Below are 18,839 nucleotides of genomic sequence, written 5' to 3'. Positions count from 1 at the left end.
TTTTTTTTTTTTTTTGCTATATGTGCCCTGTGTTTGGGGTGCACAAACCACAGAGAAAAGCTAGCACTCTCCCTCTTGCACACCGTACCACAACACTTGGACAGAAGGTCTCTCACGGAATGAGGAGCTCACAGTTTAGGCTAAGCTGGCCAGCCTGAGTTTCTGGATCCTCCTCTGCACCACAATTTTGGGGTCACCGTCACACACATCTGTGCCCAGCTTTATAATGAGTGCTGGTGATTTTAACTCAGGTCCTGATGCTTACAGAGCAAGTGCTCTTATCTCTTGAGCCACCACCCCAACCTCCAAGTTTCTAATGTTTGCATTTGTTTATCTGACGTAGTACCATATAACAGTACGACTTTCTTAAAAATTCCACACCAGTACTTTGAAATCAACCACAGTGGGTCATTCCGCTGTAGTAATACAACCGATGCTACAAACCAGAACCTCAATTGTTGTTTTGTGGATTATGAAATCTTAATGAAACAGTGAAGTAGGTATTAACAATTCCAGTATATTTTGAAGCCGTTCATGTTTGCAGTGGTTACATTATGACAAATGCCGAGCATTAGGCAAGCAGTTCCTTCACTATTAAAGAAATCAGTTACCTTGTATAGCATATGACTGTCATCTGAACGTTTGCTCATCTTTCTCACTTCTGTCTTTTGCATTAGTATAATATTCAAGTATTCATCTATAAGATTTGGTAGTGAAATTTATCAATACCCCCCTAACCTGTGTAGGTTCATCATCACTGAGTAGCAGCAGGGATACAAACCACTCAGTCACTGGGAAACTAAAGGTGAGAGTCAGGGCAGAAGGCTTGTTTGGATACATGGAGGGTTTTGTTGTTCCTTTGCGGTACTGTGTATTGGATACAGGATCTCATTGATGCTGTGCAAATTCGTCACCACTGAGCTATATTCCCAGCCTTTGTGTTTTACCTGTGAATACCCAGGGTCTCAGGAACTTGACTAGAGCTGTTGACACTCACGCCATAAAGCCCAGTTAGACCTCTCAGCCAGACCTTACCCTAAATATTGAAGGGAAAGAAACTCATCCAGTTTTGTCTTTGGTGTGAGCTATAATCTGAGTTTGAAGAGCCCAAGACTCACATCCTAAGGACTTAAATCCCAGCCTGTGACACTTTGGAGAGATGACAGCAACTGTAGGAGGTGAGAGCTAGTGGAAGAAGCTAGGTCACAGGGAAGGGGTCTGTTCCTCTAGACACATTGGGACTGGCTTGTTTTCCTTACTAATTTGCTGTCCTAGTTGCTGTTGTTTGGCTTAGTTTTGGCTTGAAAGCTTCCATGCAGTAGTCCAGTATTGTCACCTAAGCAAGGCTCTCTGACCTCTCACAGGTCCAAAGCAACAGACAAAAGCCTCGGAAACTCTGAGTCAAGGCAAAGAGTTCCTTACTTGAATTATTTCTCTCCAGCATTTTGTCCGCGTGATATCAAACTGCCCCACACAGTATTTATTATTGATTGAAATTCTTATATGCAGGCTCTGTCTTTGAGATGAATAAAAAGCATTTCTTTGCTTCACAAACAATGGGGTATTCCTATACATTCTATGCTATATACCAATCATCTCTTGTATTTTTAATATGTCTAGAATTCATTTTCAATGTGTTGCTGCTACCTAATCTTTCTAATCTCACCCAATGAACAGTAATTTCCTACTCTATGTTCTGTGACCTCTCTATTCATTAGCTAAATCATTACTTTGAATAAGATTGTCTCTAGAGATGTTTATTGGATCAAAATCTACATCCTTTATTTTGGGCATAAACAAAAACCCGACCCTTGCTAAGGTCAACTTTAACACTCTCTCTAGTTTATTCTTATTGATGCTTTCTTGTTTCTTCTTGCAGATATCAAAATATTATACTGTTTTCCCCCAAATAAATGGTACAGTAAAATTTCAAAGAACTATTTTTTAAATGTATTAGATGTCAATTTTGCAAAAATTCGTATTTTACAAGAATAATAAAAATCTCTAGTGGATTCTTATTACAAACCTTAATTGAGAATATGCCTCCATAAGATCGGACTATATATAAGCCTGCAGGGCATTTTTTTAATTAGTGATTTATGGGGGAGAGCCCAGTCCATGTGGGTCTTCCTTGAGCTGATTGGTGGTTCTGGGTTCTATAAGAAAGCAGGCTGAGCAAGCCAATAAACAGCTCTCCTCCTTGGTCTCTGCATCAGGTCCTGCCTGCATCAGCTCCTGCCCTGCTTGAGTTTCTGTCCTGACTTCTTTTGAAGATGAAATGTAATACAAAAGCACAAGCTGAACAAGCCCTGTCCCCTCCAAGTTACTTTGGTCATCACAGCAATGGTAATCCTAAGACACTCTCTTAGGTTCTATAGACAAAACAGGATAATGACTTTAAATTGATTTGAGAAAATTAATATTCTTTGACTGTTACTTCTGAATGTAAACTCATACACATATATAAATGTATGTGCTATAAATAGATATGTATACACATATACATACATGCAAACACATCTTTTTGGAAAAATACTCATCTTTCTAAAATAGTTATGGGCTCTCTGGGGAGGGGTATTTCAATGTATATACATATTTAATATGATTGCTTTATCATTTAACAATAATTTATTCTTTCATTCTATTAAATTAATTTTCCATGATACTGTATCTATAACTAACAAAAGAATGTGTTCTGTCATGAACTATGCCTTTAATTCTTCATGTTTTTCAGACTTTTGTCTTGTCCATAGCATTAAAAAATGGCTTAAAAATGAAGACAATGATTTTTTTCTTTCCAGATAAAATTTTAATAATCTAATTTGGTAAATATTTTTATTTTGTTTTTTAAATGAAAAATTTATTGGAAATCAGTGGTGAAAATTTTACATGGAGGAATAGTCTGTCTTTGGTGCATCTCTTAAGGGTCCTCTTTGCTGTTAGTTTCCGATTCTTAGTGAAAGACCTGTGCTCCCTTCCACAGTAGTACCACAGGTGACCTGTAAGAAACCTGTACCTGGGTAGAGTTGTTTGCTAAACCAATTACCTCAGTAAGAGAGTTAGCAACTAGAGTTTCAAAGCAATGTTTTCTGTACTGAATCACTGTTAATAAAAGTTAAATAGGAATATATATTTGCAACACAGAAATATCACCAACGAAGTTTTAGCTTTAGTTATGTCTGGATTCCACTGTAACAGAGCCATCATGCTGGCTTATTACATCATTCAGTGCATTTCTTACATTTATAACTTTTTAAACATTTACTGAAACTTGAGAACATGAAGCAAGGGAGCTCCAACTGAGCATCCTCATTTCTAAGACCTTCATAATCTCACTCCTTACCATTTTTAACATCGTGGCTAAAATTTAGCTGTAGCAATAAAACTCTTGCCTTCCCACCTGTGTTGGCAGAGGTTTCTGTCCCACCAGGTCCTGCAGCCATTCAGTCCCAAAGAAACACACAGAAGTCTACATTAATTATAAACTGGTTGGCCTATTAGCTCAGGCTTCTTTTTAACTCTTACATCCTACATTAACCCATAATTTGTATCTGTGTCAGTGATGTGACTTGGTACCTTTTATCAGTGAGGCATTCTTATCTTGTTTCCTCTGCATCTGGGTAATGACTAATGACTGAAACTTTCCTCTTCCCAAAATTTTCCTGTTTTGATCACCTTGCATATACTGGCTACTGACCAATCAGTGTTTTATTAAAACACAATTAACAAATCTTTACAGTTTACAAGACCATTGTCTCACAGCACACCTGCCTTCTTTCAGCCCTGATCTTTTGACTTTGCACCCTCTTCTACGACCTTACCTGAGCAGGAGTTGTGTTGTAAGTTTATCTGCTGGGGCTGGGTCTCCATGATGTGCTGAGCTCTATTTGATGACATACTTTGGTTTTCTGTAATGGTCTCTCTTTGCTGTATACAGAAGCCTAATTGATGAGAGGCTATTATGCTTATATATGGATAGAACTATATGTTTTGGGCACTAGGTAAGAATTATTCTGATCTAGTAAGCTGATGGTGGTACATTCCTCTCTAAAATCTGGGACCTCTGAGTAGTTGGCTAGATTTCTAGAGTCAGACATGATCCCCATCCTATTGAGTGGGCCTTAAGCTCACTTAAGGAGCTATTGGTTACTACCAAGAAATAAGTGCCGCTATTACACTCATCTTGCCATGATGGCTGTTGCTATAGCACAGTGGCACCCTATCTGGATAGGGCTATTGATTGACTTCCTCCCTTGGCGCTTACCTGGTACTTTCTCGTACTGCAAAAGTTAGATTGTAAGAAGGAGGCTTTCAGGTTAGATCCCCCTTCAAATTGCCTAAATCCTTTGTCCAAAGTACATAATGTCTTCAGCAATAGGGACTTACCCTCCATCCTTGAGAAACAACCAAAGACAACAGCAATAGGTCCTGTTTTTAGGAGTCAATAGGATGACTTTGGCCAACAACTTGAAAGGAGGTTTCTCACTCCTGGTACTGGAGATGTTGTTAGATAGCCTATAGTTCTTGAGGGAAGTAGTTTGGCCAAAGTGACATAACTTCCTTTAAAGAGTGTGTATATGTATGTATGCGTATGTGTTATACCTTTGACTTAATATAAAATAATATGACTCATGAAGGTTAAAATAATACAACCTTGAGGTTGTTTCAAACATCCTTGCTATTATTTGTTTTTCTTCCTTCCCTCTCCTCTCTATTGGTCTTCTTCTCTTATCCCCAGTTAGAGATCCCCCCCCCCGCTTTTCCCCTTCTTCCACTTCCTCTTCCTGTCATGTAAATCCTGCTTTTTCCTTCTTTATCCCTCGCCTTGCTCCCAGTTTGGTCCCTGGTTTCTGTGGTCTCTTAGGATGTACTCTTATGTCTGAAGATTTGGAGCTAAGAGCCACAAATGAGAGAGAACACGTGGTGACATTTGTCTTTCTGGGTCTGGGTTACCTCACTCAATTTCTTTTATAGTAATTTCCATTGACCTGCAAATTTTATGAGTTCATTTTTAGTTTCCAAACCTCAAAGAATATGTTTAAATTACATTTTCTACTTTTAATACATTGAAATTTTAAGAGCCTGGTCAATGTACACATACTGCTATGGAACATTTTAAATCAAGCACGATTATACTCATAAATCAAACTTTTTTAGTAAACTTGATGTCCTAGACATTGTTATTTTCTCATTCTGTGCTCCAAAATTCTTTTCCATTTGTAAACTCTAATTAATTTTCAAAACCTCAAGTACATACTGCGATTACTTCAGTCAAAAGACTGTTGTGCATAACGATTTGCACACACACTTAAATACAACTTTCTGTTTTAAACAAATGGCCACTGTGCAAGGAAGACCCTGAGCTCTGAACAGAGGCTAAGAATTCTGAAAAGAAAACCATGCTTATTAGGATATGCAGAACCAGAGTATGCCAGTACCCAAGTCCCCAGATCCCTTCTTCTATGATTTCAAGCCTTTGAACATCTCTGGATTGCGTTTTCTTAGTGGTAAAATATTAATAATAATAGCACAAAATTGCCTGAGCAGTAATGAGACACAGCAATGTTCTCTATGTGGCAAGTCCCCATGCAAATATACACTAAAATTCTCTCCGTGTAGTTACAGTTGGGTGTATGATTAGTATCTCCCGCAGAGATGTGATTTCCAACTCGGAAGGATAACCACTGTAGAAATAATTGTTAGGATATTTATTATGGGCCATTGCCATTGAGAGTTCTTCTTCTGCTCAAATGCTGCTTAATGTCCAGTTAGTAAAGCGAGTAAACTCAGTTTCTGACTCAAATGGACTATGAATGAAGGTCTAAAGAACGGTTTCATTTACGCATTTAAATAATTGCAGGACTTCAGTCAGATGGGAAGTACTTTGGGTTCATTAATAAGGACTGGTTCAAATTACATTATGAATGAATTCCTGAAACACCACTTTAGCTACATGTTATTTTCCTCAAGCACACATCAGCATCATTGGCTGAGGAAAAGTCATATTCCTGAAAACTGGAATTTTTAATAAAGCATTAGCTCAGGTAGGAGACTGAAGGACAGGGTGAGGGTCTCTGGGAACAGAAGCATGAGCATTTAGCAACTGAAACACACCCTGGCTACCACCCGGTCTCAAATATAAACATGGAAAGTCAAGAACTCAGAGCCAGTCTAGCAGAGGCTGAGCTTCAGGTCAGGCTGGCTGCTGGTTCTCTCTGAAACAATCTCTGTGTTCAAAATCTCTACCTTCACCATCTTTGGCAACTTGTAACTGCTTCTTCACTACCTCCATGTGAATATCTGCCCATAGCCTTCTCACCTAAACACGGTGCCCATAGTGCATTGCCAACTTGCCTAGATATGTGTTGGGTCTTCTAGGCCAGGCTCATCAAGACACATGAGGGACAGATTCAGTCAGCAGATGACTTTGAAAGAGAGTTTACTGAGTCATCAGGTGGTCTTGGTCATGTGTGTGATGCACAGAACCTCTGTATATGGATCCATGACTATTACATCCTCAAAACACCATTTGCCATACAATAAACATACAAACTCAGCTCTCCTGCTCATCATTGAAAACACTAGTTGGTTTTTGTCTAATTTCAAAGATTATTCGAAGTATTCTGGAGCCTCTGCGGGGGCATTTTGTGTAGGGGATTGGCCTGTGTCTGTCTGTGCAAGTGAGGGACTGCCTTGACATGCATTTGGTTGCTCCTTTTAAATACCATTAAGGAAAGAAGATGCAGGTTTCATAACAGCCCACCTTGAATGCTAATGTCAGCCATGGCAGTGTTTGGGGTTCAGTTTGGGACCTCTCAGAAACTTACTCTTCTCATCTTTAAGATCGGTGTAAAGTTATTTACACCCCTGTACAGCTGTCATGGTTAAAAAGGGTACCGTACAAAGGCCTCACACAGCTTGTCCATCTATGAAAAGGGTGGTCTCTTTCTCAGTGACTCTCTCCACAGAGAAGGAAGGTTCCAACATTAATGTTACTAAATTTAGTCTATGAAGATACGTGGAAAAAACGGTTGGGAAATGCAGTGCAGACACTTTAATCAACACTGTCAATAATAGCAAAGGATGGAGCCTGAGATTGAAGAGTTGAGTCAATGAGTTCTAGGGAAAGACAAAACTTCCCATCATTTAAATTGGACATTGCTAGAGACCTCTAGGGTTAAAAAATGTGACTTTGAAAATCGGTTTATTTATTTTTAATTTATGCGTTAGCCTGCATGCAGGAATGAACACTGTGTGTGCAATGCCTGGAAGGGGCCAGAAGAGGGCATCAGATCCCCCGGAACTAGAGTTACAGAAGGTCATTGGCTGCCATGTGGATGCTGGAAACCTATTCAGGATCCTTTACGAAAGCAGCAAATGCTCCTCAAACCATCTTTCCACTCCCAAATGTAAAAAAAAAAGAGAGAGAAATATATTCTCTGGTTTATATCTGTATACCATACCTAGAAGGTTAAGCCTTTAGTTTCTCAGACAAAACTTACAGTCTTCATGTATCCTTTCATTAAAAGAGCTGAAACAGTTTTCTTCATGCTGCTAGATGCAGGTATCTGCTATCATGTGCTACTCAAACAAAGGCCGCTGGGCCAAGACTCCCCGCCCTGCTGTGTTTCAGCATAAATAAACACAGGTCTGTGACACGAAGACTTGAACATATCCAACCAGGATGACTCACATCAGCTGCTAAAACAGTTCTTCTTGGCTAGCACTCCGCCCGGCGGCGGGGAGATTATGTCCTGATATGCACTCCTGAGAAAAACAGAGGCCATGAAAACATCTCTCATAAAAGGCACTAGACACATGGTGAGGACATTGGAACTCTCATAGTGGCGGGGAAGTCTCAGCTCTCAGTGACTTTGGCAGCACAGAGCCCCAAGTGGCACTGATCTGAATTGGGGCAGTGAGACCTCAAAATCTGTTGATGAGGACCTGTCTTTAGATCAAACTTGTGGGAAGTATATTGAGTGGGATAATCCGCACAGTAGCTCAGAAAGGCTGAGGAATTAAGCCTTTAATATTCTACAAATAGAGGTCAATGATGTACCGAAGGTCACATAAGCTGTGCAAACCTGGTTGACTCTGGAACTGTGTCTTGAGTTTCTATAGTTAATCACTCAAAGTGAGAAAAAAAAAATAAATATCCTTTTTAAAGAAAGAAGGCAGGAGATACAAATTATAAAGCTCTATTTATACCTGACAGAGTAGGAGAAATTGATGTCTGCAGATACTTTATGTATATTGATTTTCATTAAATACACCTGGAATTCCTGCTGTATTTAAGACCCGTTCTTAGTGCATGCTAAAAACCTTGCTCAGGAAGCAAACGATTCAAGGCAAATAAGACATTCTGCTATAACCACAAGGTTTAGAAAAGTATTATAGCTGAAGAATAGAACAAATGGAGTCTCCCACACACAAAATCTTTTGGGGATTTCCAAAGGTGAAAAGAAGATGAATCGTCATGAGCAGCATCCTTGAACCTTTGCTGGTACACCAATCGTGTGCTGGACTCACAAGCATACGTAGGATGGGCTGGACTCAGATCTTTAGGATGGGAGAAAACCAGAAATGTGAGCAATTGGGTTGTTATTCTGAGAAATGTCACCAGAGGCAAAAAGGTCTTGTGTGGGGAATTAAATCAGACACAAAAGGACTGAGGAGAGAGCCCTCAGGGGGCCGACAAAGAAAGGAGGCGATGAAGTTACACGAAACATGAGCAGGGATATACTTTAGGACATAACTTATATGAACTTATAAATTATGTATTTTGAACTATCGTGCTTATATACATCTATTTTTATGTTTCAAGTTTGTCACGAAAATTGTCATTCTCGATATACGATATTATATTAAGTACTCTATGTATTTTGTATTCAAAGAATTTCTTTGAGTCTGGGAAAGCATCTCAGAGGTACTAGGAGAGTAACTTCAAGGCCTTGGGTTCAGTTTATACAATCTACAACTAATGGGGGTGGGTGGGCTTCTTTTCTTAACTTTATATATCCCACACATAAGTTTTCTTTCCATTTTACATAGAACAACTTTTCAAAAATGGGATCGCTGAGTAGAATAATAGTATTTTTAAGCTTTGAATTCACAGGTGAACAAAAACATTGTCTCATTCACACACACACACACACACACACACACACACACACATACGAAGTTATTGAACTATTTGAATTCCTCACATTTTAAATTAGCTGTTGTTTTTCCTTTGCAAATCCAAATTAGGTCAAATGGCCAAACTTCTTAATGTGAGTTGAGTCACACATCTCAGCAAGGTGAAAAATCAGAAATCACTTGAGCAGAGCCAGCCAATGCGTATCTGGGAGTTCCGCACTGACCACTGAACAATCCGGTTTTTTCGCGTGGCGAAGGTTTTCTCTTAGTCCTTTCCTATGAGTCATCTCACCTGGAAGTTAGCTACTTACTAGACTCCTGGACAGAAGCGTATGCAGACGTTAAAGCTCTGCAGTTGACTCATATGTGTGATATTTTAAGTTTTAAGCTATAGCCAGAATGACTGCTTGGGTTCCAATTTAAAATGCCATATTTAATATTTAAAATAACATGCAATCTTTATACATCTAATTATTTCGTTTCTTCATCACCATTTTCTTGTACAAATTTAGTGAGTTTGTCTAAAAACCAGGCTTATCCAAGTCAGAATGAGATCACCTTTTTTCCCAATTAGAAATAAAATAAATACATCTTAAAATAATTTTTTGCTGAAATGTATACTAGTTGTTGCAACTCTCACTTTCTCACCAACCGAACAATAAAAATGTCATGGTTCATTACCTTAAATTCTCAATGCTTTTGTTGCTACCACATTGACAAAATCTTCTAAGGAATTTCCTTAATTGCAATTACTTGGCATATTATCTTTAACCTCAGTCCCTTACATGAATATGTCTCCCAGAGACCCATGTTCACAGAGACTCAAGTTCCTTAGTTATAATGGTATAGTTTCTCACACTCTTCTGCATACTTTACATCATCTTGTATTAATACATTATAAAACTTTTGTGAATAACTTATATGCTATATTAATTAGAGAATAATGGGAAGAAAATACACATTCAGTATAGCTATAACTTTTCTGAATCTTTTTTTATCTACATATGTAGCACCGACTGTCAAACTAAGTTAATTTATTATTTCATATAGAGATGCTGTTTATTTACTTTAAATATTTAGACGTGTTGAAGTTCATATTCTGGGTTAGTAATGAATAAGGTTTATCTTTACATCGTATAATACATTGGCTAATTACTTAGTGTGGGCAAATTTCAGAGTTTCATCTGATTTCATTCATCTTTTGGCAACACCTTAAGAATACATAATCCCAGGCTGCCAGTTCACCTCCTGGTGTGTTTCAGTCAAGTTGGAACCCTGTCTACATGATCTGTTCCCACTTTGGCTTCCCTGCTCTAGAGTGATGGAGTCACTCATGGCAAACCAATACTGTAACGATTATAGACCGCTAGAAAACTTTCTTTGCAAATAGAGGTTTAACACCACCAAGAAGTTAGGTTAAAATTGTTTCAAAGTCTAAAATTAGTTACATTTTAAGCTAACTGCATATGCTTTTATTGTCTCTGATCTAAAATATGATCCCAGGAGGTTGTGAAAAGCATGCGAATTACAGAAAGCTAATTTGCTCCAACAGCGTCGCCTCCCATGCAGTTGGGAGGTCTATTAGAACCAGTGAATTCTCTGTTATTTGCATATTAATAGCACCTGCTGAAACACTCTGGGATTTACTGCCACTGCCAGCAGAGGGACGGAAGTAAAATATATAAAATTCCTTTCATTTCAGTGTGTTAGGCATAAAACACTCAGGATGAACTAAGGATTCTGAATTAATAGCAGGAGTGGATGCGTTCATGTTGCACATGGTGGCTGAGTGCCTTGCTCATGATAAACTCTCACTTGTGTAAGTGACTCCAGACAAGGTCACTAGAGCCTTCAGCTAGAAAGTATCTCCTTTCCCCAACAGAAGCCAGAGGATGCCAGCACAAATCCTTATGCTTTTCTGAGCTTATGTACTGAGCAAGTACAGTATTGTAACAAAGGAAACTCAGATGCAAAATTTTAAAATAACAATGACTTCGAGTCTCTGGATAATCCGGGTTTGCCTGCTGCTCATTTCTAATCAATGCAAATATATATCCAGCACCGACTTAAAGAATTTCTCCATAGCTAACTTTACTTTTCCTTCTGATCATGAATTTTCTTCTTGCTTTTCTTTCCCTGTTGAAACAATAAAGAGGTCTTACAGGCACCTAGAGGTTATGGTATTTTGAAAGAAAGGATACCTTCTTGTTTTCTTTAAAGAATACGAAGTTTTTCTTTGATTTCCGTGTCTTACATTTGGAACCCAGGACTACAGAAATATAAGACCCATGCTAACAATATATCAGCTGATAGTCACAAAAACTACCTAACCAAAGATATTCCACACATCCCTTTTCTAAGGCCTCCTGCTACTCTCCCACCTAAGGAACATACCTTCTATTTGCATCCACTTGTTACACATAGACTTGTATTCAGTCCTAAAATCTCAAAGTCTAGTTAGGAGGCAGTAACTGGGGACACATACAAAAGGAAACCCTAGTAAGGTTTTTGCAGAAATGCACCATTGAAATACTACCAGCTGTAGTAGCTCATGTCTGTAATCCCAGCACTGGGGAAACTCAGCGAGGGGAGTGAATTCAATGCCAGTCTGAAATAGGTAGTACAAATTGTGGTGGTTTGAAGGAGAATGTCCCCCAAAGGTTCTTACATTTGAATACTTGGTCCTCATTGGTGGTCGTTTGGAAAGATTAGGAGCTGTGACCTTGTTGATGGAGGTGTGATGCTGGAGCTGGGTCTTGAGATTTTGAAAAACTCAGTTCCATTTCCAGTATGCTCTCTGCTTTTTGATTGGGGTTCAACGTGTGAGCTTTGAGATATCCCTGCCTCCAAAAGCTCTCTACAGTGCTGCAGATTCTAATCCTCTGGAACATAAACCCAATTAATAGTTTTCTTTTATAACTTGTCTTGCTCATAGTGCTTTATCACAGCAATATAAAAGTAACTAATGCTCAAATAAACAAATAAAACCCACCAGCCATGCAAAACAAAAACAAAAAGCAGAGATATATCCACGACTAAAAGGACACAAACATTTTCACTATGACATTAGACTGGACATTTAGATCAATTTGTTTACTTTATGTGTATGAAATAATAAGGACAAACTAAAGAGAAAACATTTATTTTAGTTTATACTTTTGGAAATTTTAATACAGATTTAATGGTGTCTTTTGCTTTGGAGCCTGTAATGAGGTGGTGTTACTGACAGCAGCATTCATCTAGTGGGTGAAGCCCAGTCACTTTATGTAGAGAAATAAAAAGATATCAGAGTCTTATGACTCATTTCAGTGGTACTGCTCCAATGAAGGAAAGACCGCTTGCTAGGCCTCAACTCTTAGGATCCTACTACCTTCTAACAGAGTTACCAGAAAAACCTGGACCTCTCAGGAGCACAGATCTAAATTGTAACAATTAAGGTAGACTTGCTTAGTAAAGATAGTCCATTTCAATCCTTAACCATACCTGGTAAGTATATCCTTAATCATATCTGGTAAGTATATCCATCATTCGCATGTTTCCTCCTACATATGAATGAGAGCCAGAAGAATGGAAAGATTGAGTCCATCAAAGGTTACACAGTTAGTAAATGTTATAGTAGCTGTTGAAGCTCAGGTTGATGAACTTCAGCTATATTCTCTTTTAATATATAGAAATATATAATATACAGAATATATTTTATTAATTCTTTAGGCATTTCATGTAATACATTTTAATCATATTAATCCAGTTCTTTCCTTTAGCTCCTTCTAGTTCCACCCACACCTCCATTTTGGGTCCTCTGGGTTTTTGTTGATGTTGTTTTATTTTGTTTAAGTTAATGACCCATTGGCTCCAATTTGGGCTTTCTATATACTTCTGGGCGTGGGGTGTGGTCAATTTACCTGTAGCCATACTTTGAAAGGAAATTGATTTTCCCTCTCTATGAAGCAGTCAACTGTCCATAGCTTCTCAGTTGGGGACAGGACCGAATGAACTCGTCCCTACTCTTTACTAGAATTTTCAATGACTTGACCTGGTGCAGGTACCTATGTGTGGTTGCTGTGAGTTCATAAGTACAACAGTCCTGTTGTCTTAAGACACAATTCTCCTCAAGTTCTCTCCGACCTCTTGTTCTTACAAACTTTCCCCTCCATTTTTAATAATGGTCCTTGGTACCTGGTACAATAAATATATATCACTTATGGCTGATCTCTCCACAGCCACTTATTCTCTGTGCTATGATTAGCTTTGAGTTTCTGCATTAATTGTCATCTATTACACAAAGAAACCTTTTAGATGAGGTTTGAGAGACACACTAGTATGTAGATAGAGGAATGCAAATTCAGACAGCAATTTGATATTATGTCCATTTAATAATATTAGAGTAGAAGGATTACCCCTGGGTCCTATAGCCTCCCCAACCATAAGTTCTTATACATATTTTCCATGTATATTCTCCTATGAAGTAGACCTTAAATCTCATCAGAAAGCAATTGGTTACTCCTGTAATACTCATGCCAGTATTGCATGGTTGATCTCACCATGCCAATCATTATTTCAGTTCTCAACACTCCCACCTGGGTAAGACCATTGAAGATTTTTTTTTATTCCTCAGAATCCTGCAGAGCACCTTTCCCTCATATGTGTGCTACTCAACATGGAGGAACATTTCTGGTCAGTAGTAGCAACTTGATTTTTCCATGTCCTCTGGTGTCTTCAACAACAGAGATTTGATATCAGCCTATGGTTGGAAATTAAGAGCAACAGTAACAGGCTATTTGATTTTGGGGGTGTTTCTGGGACACCTCTGATCAATAACTTGTGAGGTATTCTACACCTGGCACTGGGCCTTTGATTTGGCAATCTATGGCTTCTGGGATGAGCAATCTCTGTGTAAGATAAGCAAATAAACTTTTATATGAAACTATATAGAGATATATGAATGTTTATATTTCACATATCTGTAGCATTAGTTATTCTTCTTTCCATGCCCTCCTCTGTCCTGCATTCTTACATTACCTTCCATATTGTAATTTGTCAGTGAATGAGTATCCTGTCACATTGATGGAGGAAGCCTACTTTAGAAATTTACCAGGACTATTAGAAATTTATTAGGTTTTTTAAATATAATGAGTTGTTGCTTGTCATGATTCACAAAACTGTACAAATGGTTAGCTGTAACCATTTAAGCATAATTTATTCAGATCAGCCCCAGTGCTTGGACATGAGAAAGGGTACGTCAACGCAAATGTTGATAGCTGATCACTCCATCTGATAAAAGACCACTGCTCTGTCAAAATAATATTGGAGAAAATATAATCTTAAAAAAACTGGAAAATGAACAAAGTCTCCCGTGTTCCCTAAAGACATAATTGACTTAGAAAGTTGCACTCAGTGCAGGTCATCTTTCAGTAACTTGCCAAAATGGCAACGCAAAGGGAAAGAGGAGGGGCACTCGCTGTATGTTCTCCAGGCCCTTTAGGAGACATGGAGTTGTTCCTTTGGCCACATACATGGGCACTGTTCAAAAAGGAATGCCCTAGAAATGTTATCATGGCAAAACTGGAAGCGTCTACAATGTCCCCCATCATGCTGTGGGCATCACTGTAAACAAACAAGTTAACGGCGAGATTCTTGCCAAGAGAATTAAGGTGCGGATTGAACATATCAAGCACTCGAAGAGCAGAGACAGCTTCCTGAAGCCGGTGAAGGAGAATGAACCAGAAGGAAAAGGAAGCCAAAGAGAAGGACACCTGGGTTCAGCTGAAGCACCAGCCTGCTCCACCCAGAAAAGCACACTTTGGGAGAACTAACGGGAAGGAGCCTGAGCTTCTGGAGCCCATTCTATACTAATTACTGCCTGATGTACAAAAAGAAATAAAAGAAAGGGACTGTAGAGGATTTTTCTTCAAATCAATCAATCAATCAATCAATCAATCAATCAATCTGCGTTCAGAAATGGACTGCTTCCATCTTAGCAATCCTAGTATTCTGGTGTCAGCTCAAAGTTCAGAGAACAGTTTGTCCTTTGCTCTTTGCTGGGGGGTGTTAGATAAGCAACCAGTGTTAAGAACTCACGACACTTCTGTGCCTTAACCAACAAAAGTCATTTCTAATCAGATGAAAGAATGTAATGTTCTCTGTCAGTGTACCGCAGTCTGTAGAGACGGAAGTCTGCTTTACTCTATAACCCCACTATCTCCAGAAGTACAAGTGTCTCTGGTGCTTCTCTCCAGACAGACAGCCTAATAGAGACAGTGTGGTGGATCTTCAGGATAGGATGGACTTAGGGGAAGTCTGGCAATGATGATGTTTGTCCAAACCCATTCTCTACGTCTGAGCAGTCTTAACTGCAAGGGGAGCTGAGAAATGTACTCAATATTCTGCAGAGGAAGAAAGTAAATCAGGCACAAATAACAACAGTGCTTCTACAGAGGTGTTCTTGACAATAATAATAGAGTTAGCAATTACTGACTCTAAAACATGAGTCTGTGAGATGTTTCTATTAAGGATTGCATAGAAAATACTGTGCATTGGGCACTGCATGATCTCTGCATCTCTGTAAAATATTCCTTTGACTGAACAAATGTATAAAAATAAAAATACCATTCCTGTCTCAAGAGCTTATGAGTTCTGGATAATTGTTAGATATGGGCTAAAGAATTCACTGTTGACCTCTGCTCTAGAAAAGACATATTAATTTCTATTTTCAGTTAATAATAATGAATGTTTACTATGCTCATAAAAGCAACTCAGTTTCAAAGTTGAGATAGTCTTTGACAAAATGTAAACCAAACACCTCACATTGTACGTGCTATGACGTGGATGTGTTTGTCTCAGAGGGCTCATGTGTAGGAGACTTAGTCCCCAGTGTGGTAACATTAAAGAATAGTAGAGCCTTCAACTGGTGAGCCCTCCTGGGACACCCTTGGGTGACAGAGGTGCTGCCTTTGGGGATTAAGTTTACTCTTGTGGGATCTGCAGTTGACTCCTTCCTGCTTTTCTCTCTATCTCCTTCCTTTGCCTTATGTTCCTGCAAGGGTGTCCCCTGACATGAGGTCCTTACCATGGCTGAGCTGATGCCAAAGTCATGCCAGTGAGCCTGCATAGCTGTGCACAAAACAAGTCACTTTTCCTCTCGCATTTCCCAGGTTTGTGTTTTTGTTATAGTAACAGAAAATGAACTTACACCTGTCTCTAAGAAATTAAAGGGCTGCTAGTACATAGTACCAGAGAAAACTGACCCTGTACTGTTATGGAGAAGATAAATATATTATCACTTGATGCTTTGAACAGGTTAGTGGAGTTAAACAAATGATAGTTTGTTATAGACGTTGGAGGGACATTTAGTCATATTATGATCACATATTATAACATCCTCCCTCATTCGTAAAGAACTGAAAGTTAACTATGTAATTTGTTTGCCATAGAGAGAAAAAAAGAACAAGATTAGTACTGAAAAAAACCCAAGTAAGTAAAATATTGCAGGGAAAAAATAAAACCTTAGATATTTGAGTCTTTTCATATATATACATATGAAATGAAAGAAAATATAAAGAGAAATTTCAATTGGTATGGTGCATACAAATGAAACCTGTGTACTGAAAAATGGTATAAATCTAAGTACATCTAAATTAAAGGAAATCATGTGAAATACACACAGTAGGTTTAGTATGTTAGCTAGTTTAAAAGTCAAAGAAGAAACTCTAATAAAATATGTGAACAAAATACATAGGTAGATGATTTCCTTGTGTACAAACAGTATGTAGCTGATTAAGATATGGCGGGATAGATTTCGAAGAGTGGAATATCGCTGTGAAAAGTGGTGCATTTGTCCTTCTGGTCACAAGGTTGGTTTTGAAGATTCTGCCGGAGTCTGTTGAGGTTGCTCCACTGTAGTGTCATAATCAGAACGGCTTATAAACCACAGAAATGTCTCAGTCTAAATCCGTGTCCTGTGGATTAAAGATCTGGTTACAACTGGTTCCCATAACTCACACCCTGGAAGATATAAACAAGGCCCCTCACACGTCTTCCATAAGGGCACTAATCTCCTTCAGAGGACTTCATACTTGTGAGATAATCACTTCCTGAAGGTCTCTCCCCCCCCCCACACTGATACTGTTAATGCTAGTCATTGATATAAATGTAGCGATCTGAGACACAAACATTCAAGATGTTTTTACCCCTATTGGACACTTTCTTATGACTTCACTTAGATTTCTCACCCTTTCCTTCAGAAGGAAAGATTCAGAACCTCCAATGTGATCCTACGATTTTCTCAGGGGTCTACTTTTCACAGTGTATTTCTTTCTCTTCTGCCACCATGGAAGTGGCAGCAATCAGAGCCATCTTTATGTCATCCCTCACATTTACTGGCACTAGAACTTCAACTCACTGCTGTTTTTTGCCTCGTGTCGCTCCTGCTCTGGGAAGAACACTGCAGCAGTAAGAAACATCTGTTTTTATTTGTGGTTCTGATCTGTTTTCAGCACTCTGATAGCACCTTCAAATAAATATGCCAATGAAGGGGTTTCTAGTAGCTTCTAGTGAGATTTAGATAGTTGCCTCCTGTGAAGGAAGTTCGGTTTCTATTTCAGATGAACGAGCATTAGATAGATGATAGCTAGCTGGATTAAATACATATATAACGTCTGGGCAAGGGATTCTGTTCTTTATAGTGGTATATTTACCACCTTTAAATTTATCAACCTTAAAACAGGAAGAAGTCTCAGAATTCATCTATTGAGGTATTCTCAAACTAAAGTTCAGCAAAGGCTTCTGGGACTGGATAAACAAATTATGGACCAGACTATTGGTAATTGTTTAGAGCTGAAAGGAAACTCTCACGTGGAGGAAGGACAGGGAGACTTGAATATATTTTAGTAAGCAAACAAGACCAGTTTGAAAAGTCTACGCATCTTTCAGTTCTCACTATATGATCTTTTGGAAAAGGTGAAACTATTAGAGACAGTAAAACAGACATCAGTGCTCACCCTTGGTTAGGACATAGGGAAGGTGAATAACAGAAACAGAAAGGATTTCCAAGCTGTCTTCTAAGTCTCAATGTTGTGGGCAGAAGCTTCTTTTCATAGTAGCTTATGCAGAGACCAATAATTGATCACAACCCAGAGAGTAAGAGACTCTGTGTACTGTGTCGAGCCTTCAATGGGTTATCCTACCAACCTCCTCCCCCTTAAGGCTTGAGGAATATCACACAGGAGCTGGCAGAAAGAATGTAGTATTCAGAGGACAGGGAGGAGAGCTGCAAAATGCTGTCAAGCTCACAGCAGCTGCGGGTACCTGCATAAGACCGGTACAAGAACAGTTTACCCAAAATTCCAGCATGCATGCTGTAGGGAGGGGCAACAGATGGCTGCTGAGAAAGAAAGGGTCACTTGAGGAGAGCAATGGGTATATTGTCTATGCTCAATGGATGGCCTCAACCCCAGGGATTGGTATTAGCTGGACTCAAAGAGGATGGTAAAGAAGTAAAGGAAGAGGGCCGGGCAGTGGTGGCACACACCTTCAATCCCAACACTTGGGAGGCAGAGGCGGGCAGATCTCTGTGAGTTTGAGGCCAGCCTGGTCTATAGAACAAGTGTCAGAACAGGCTCCAAAGCTACACAGAGAGAAAAAAAAATGTAAAGGAAGAAGAAGAAGAAGAAGAAGAAGAAGAAGAAGAAGAAGAAGAAGAA

The 18,839-nt window shown here is 38.9% G+C and overlaps 1 pseudogene; it reads left to right on the top strand.

The window, feature by feature from the left end:
- Positions 1-14,994, top strand: part of LOC101997510 — an 83,165-nt pseudogene extending 68,171 nt beyond the window's left edge.
- Positions 14,995-18,839: the final 3,845 nt, after the last annotated feature.

This window comes from Microtus ochrogaster, unplaced genomic scaffold, assembly GCF_000317375.1.
Source record: "Microtus ochrogaster isolate Prairie Vole_2 unplaced genomic scaffold, MicOch1.0 UNK22, whole genome shotgun sequence".
NCBI classification, from domain to species: Eukaryota; Metazoa; Chordata; class Mammalia; order Rodentia; family Cricetidae; genus Microtus; species Microtus ochrogaster.
This window is presented reverse-complemented; position numbering and strand designations above follow the sequence as displayed.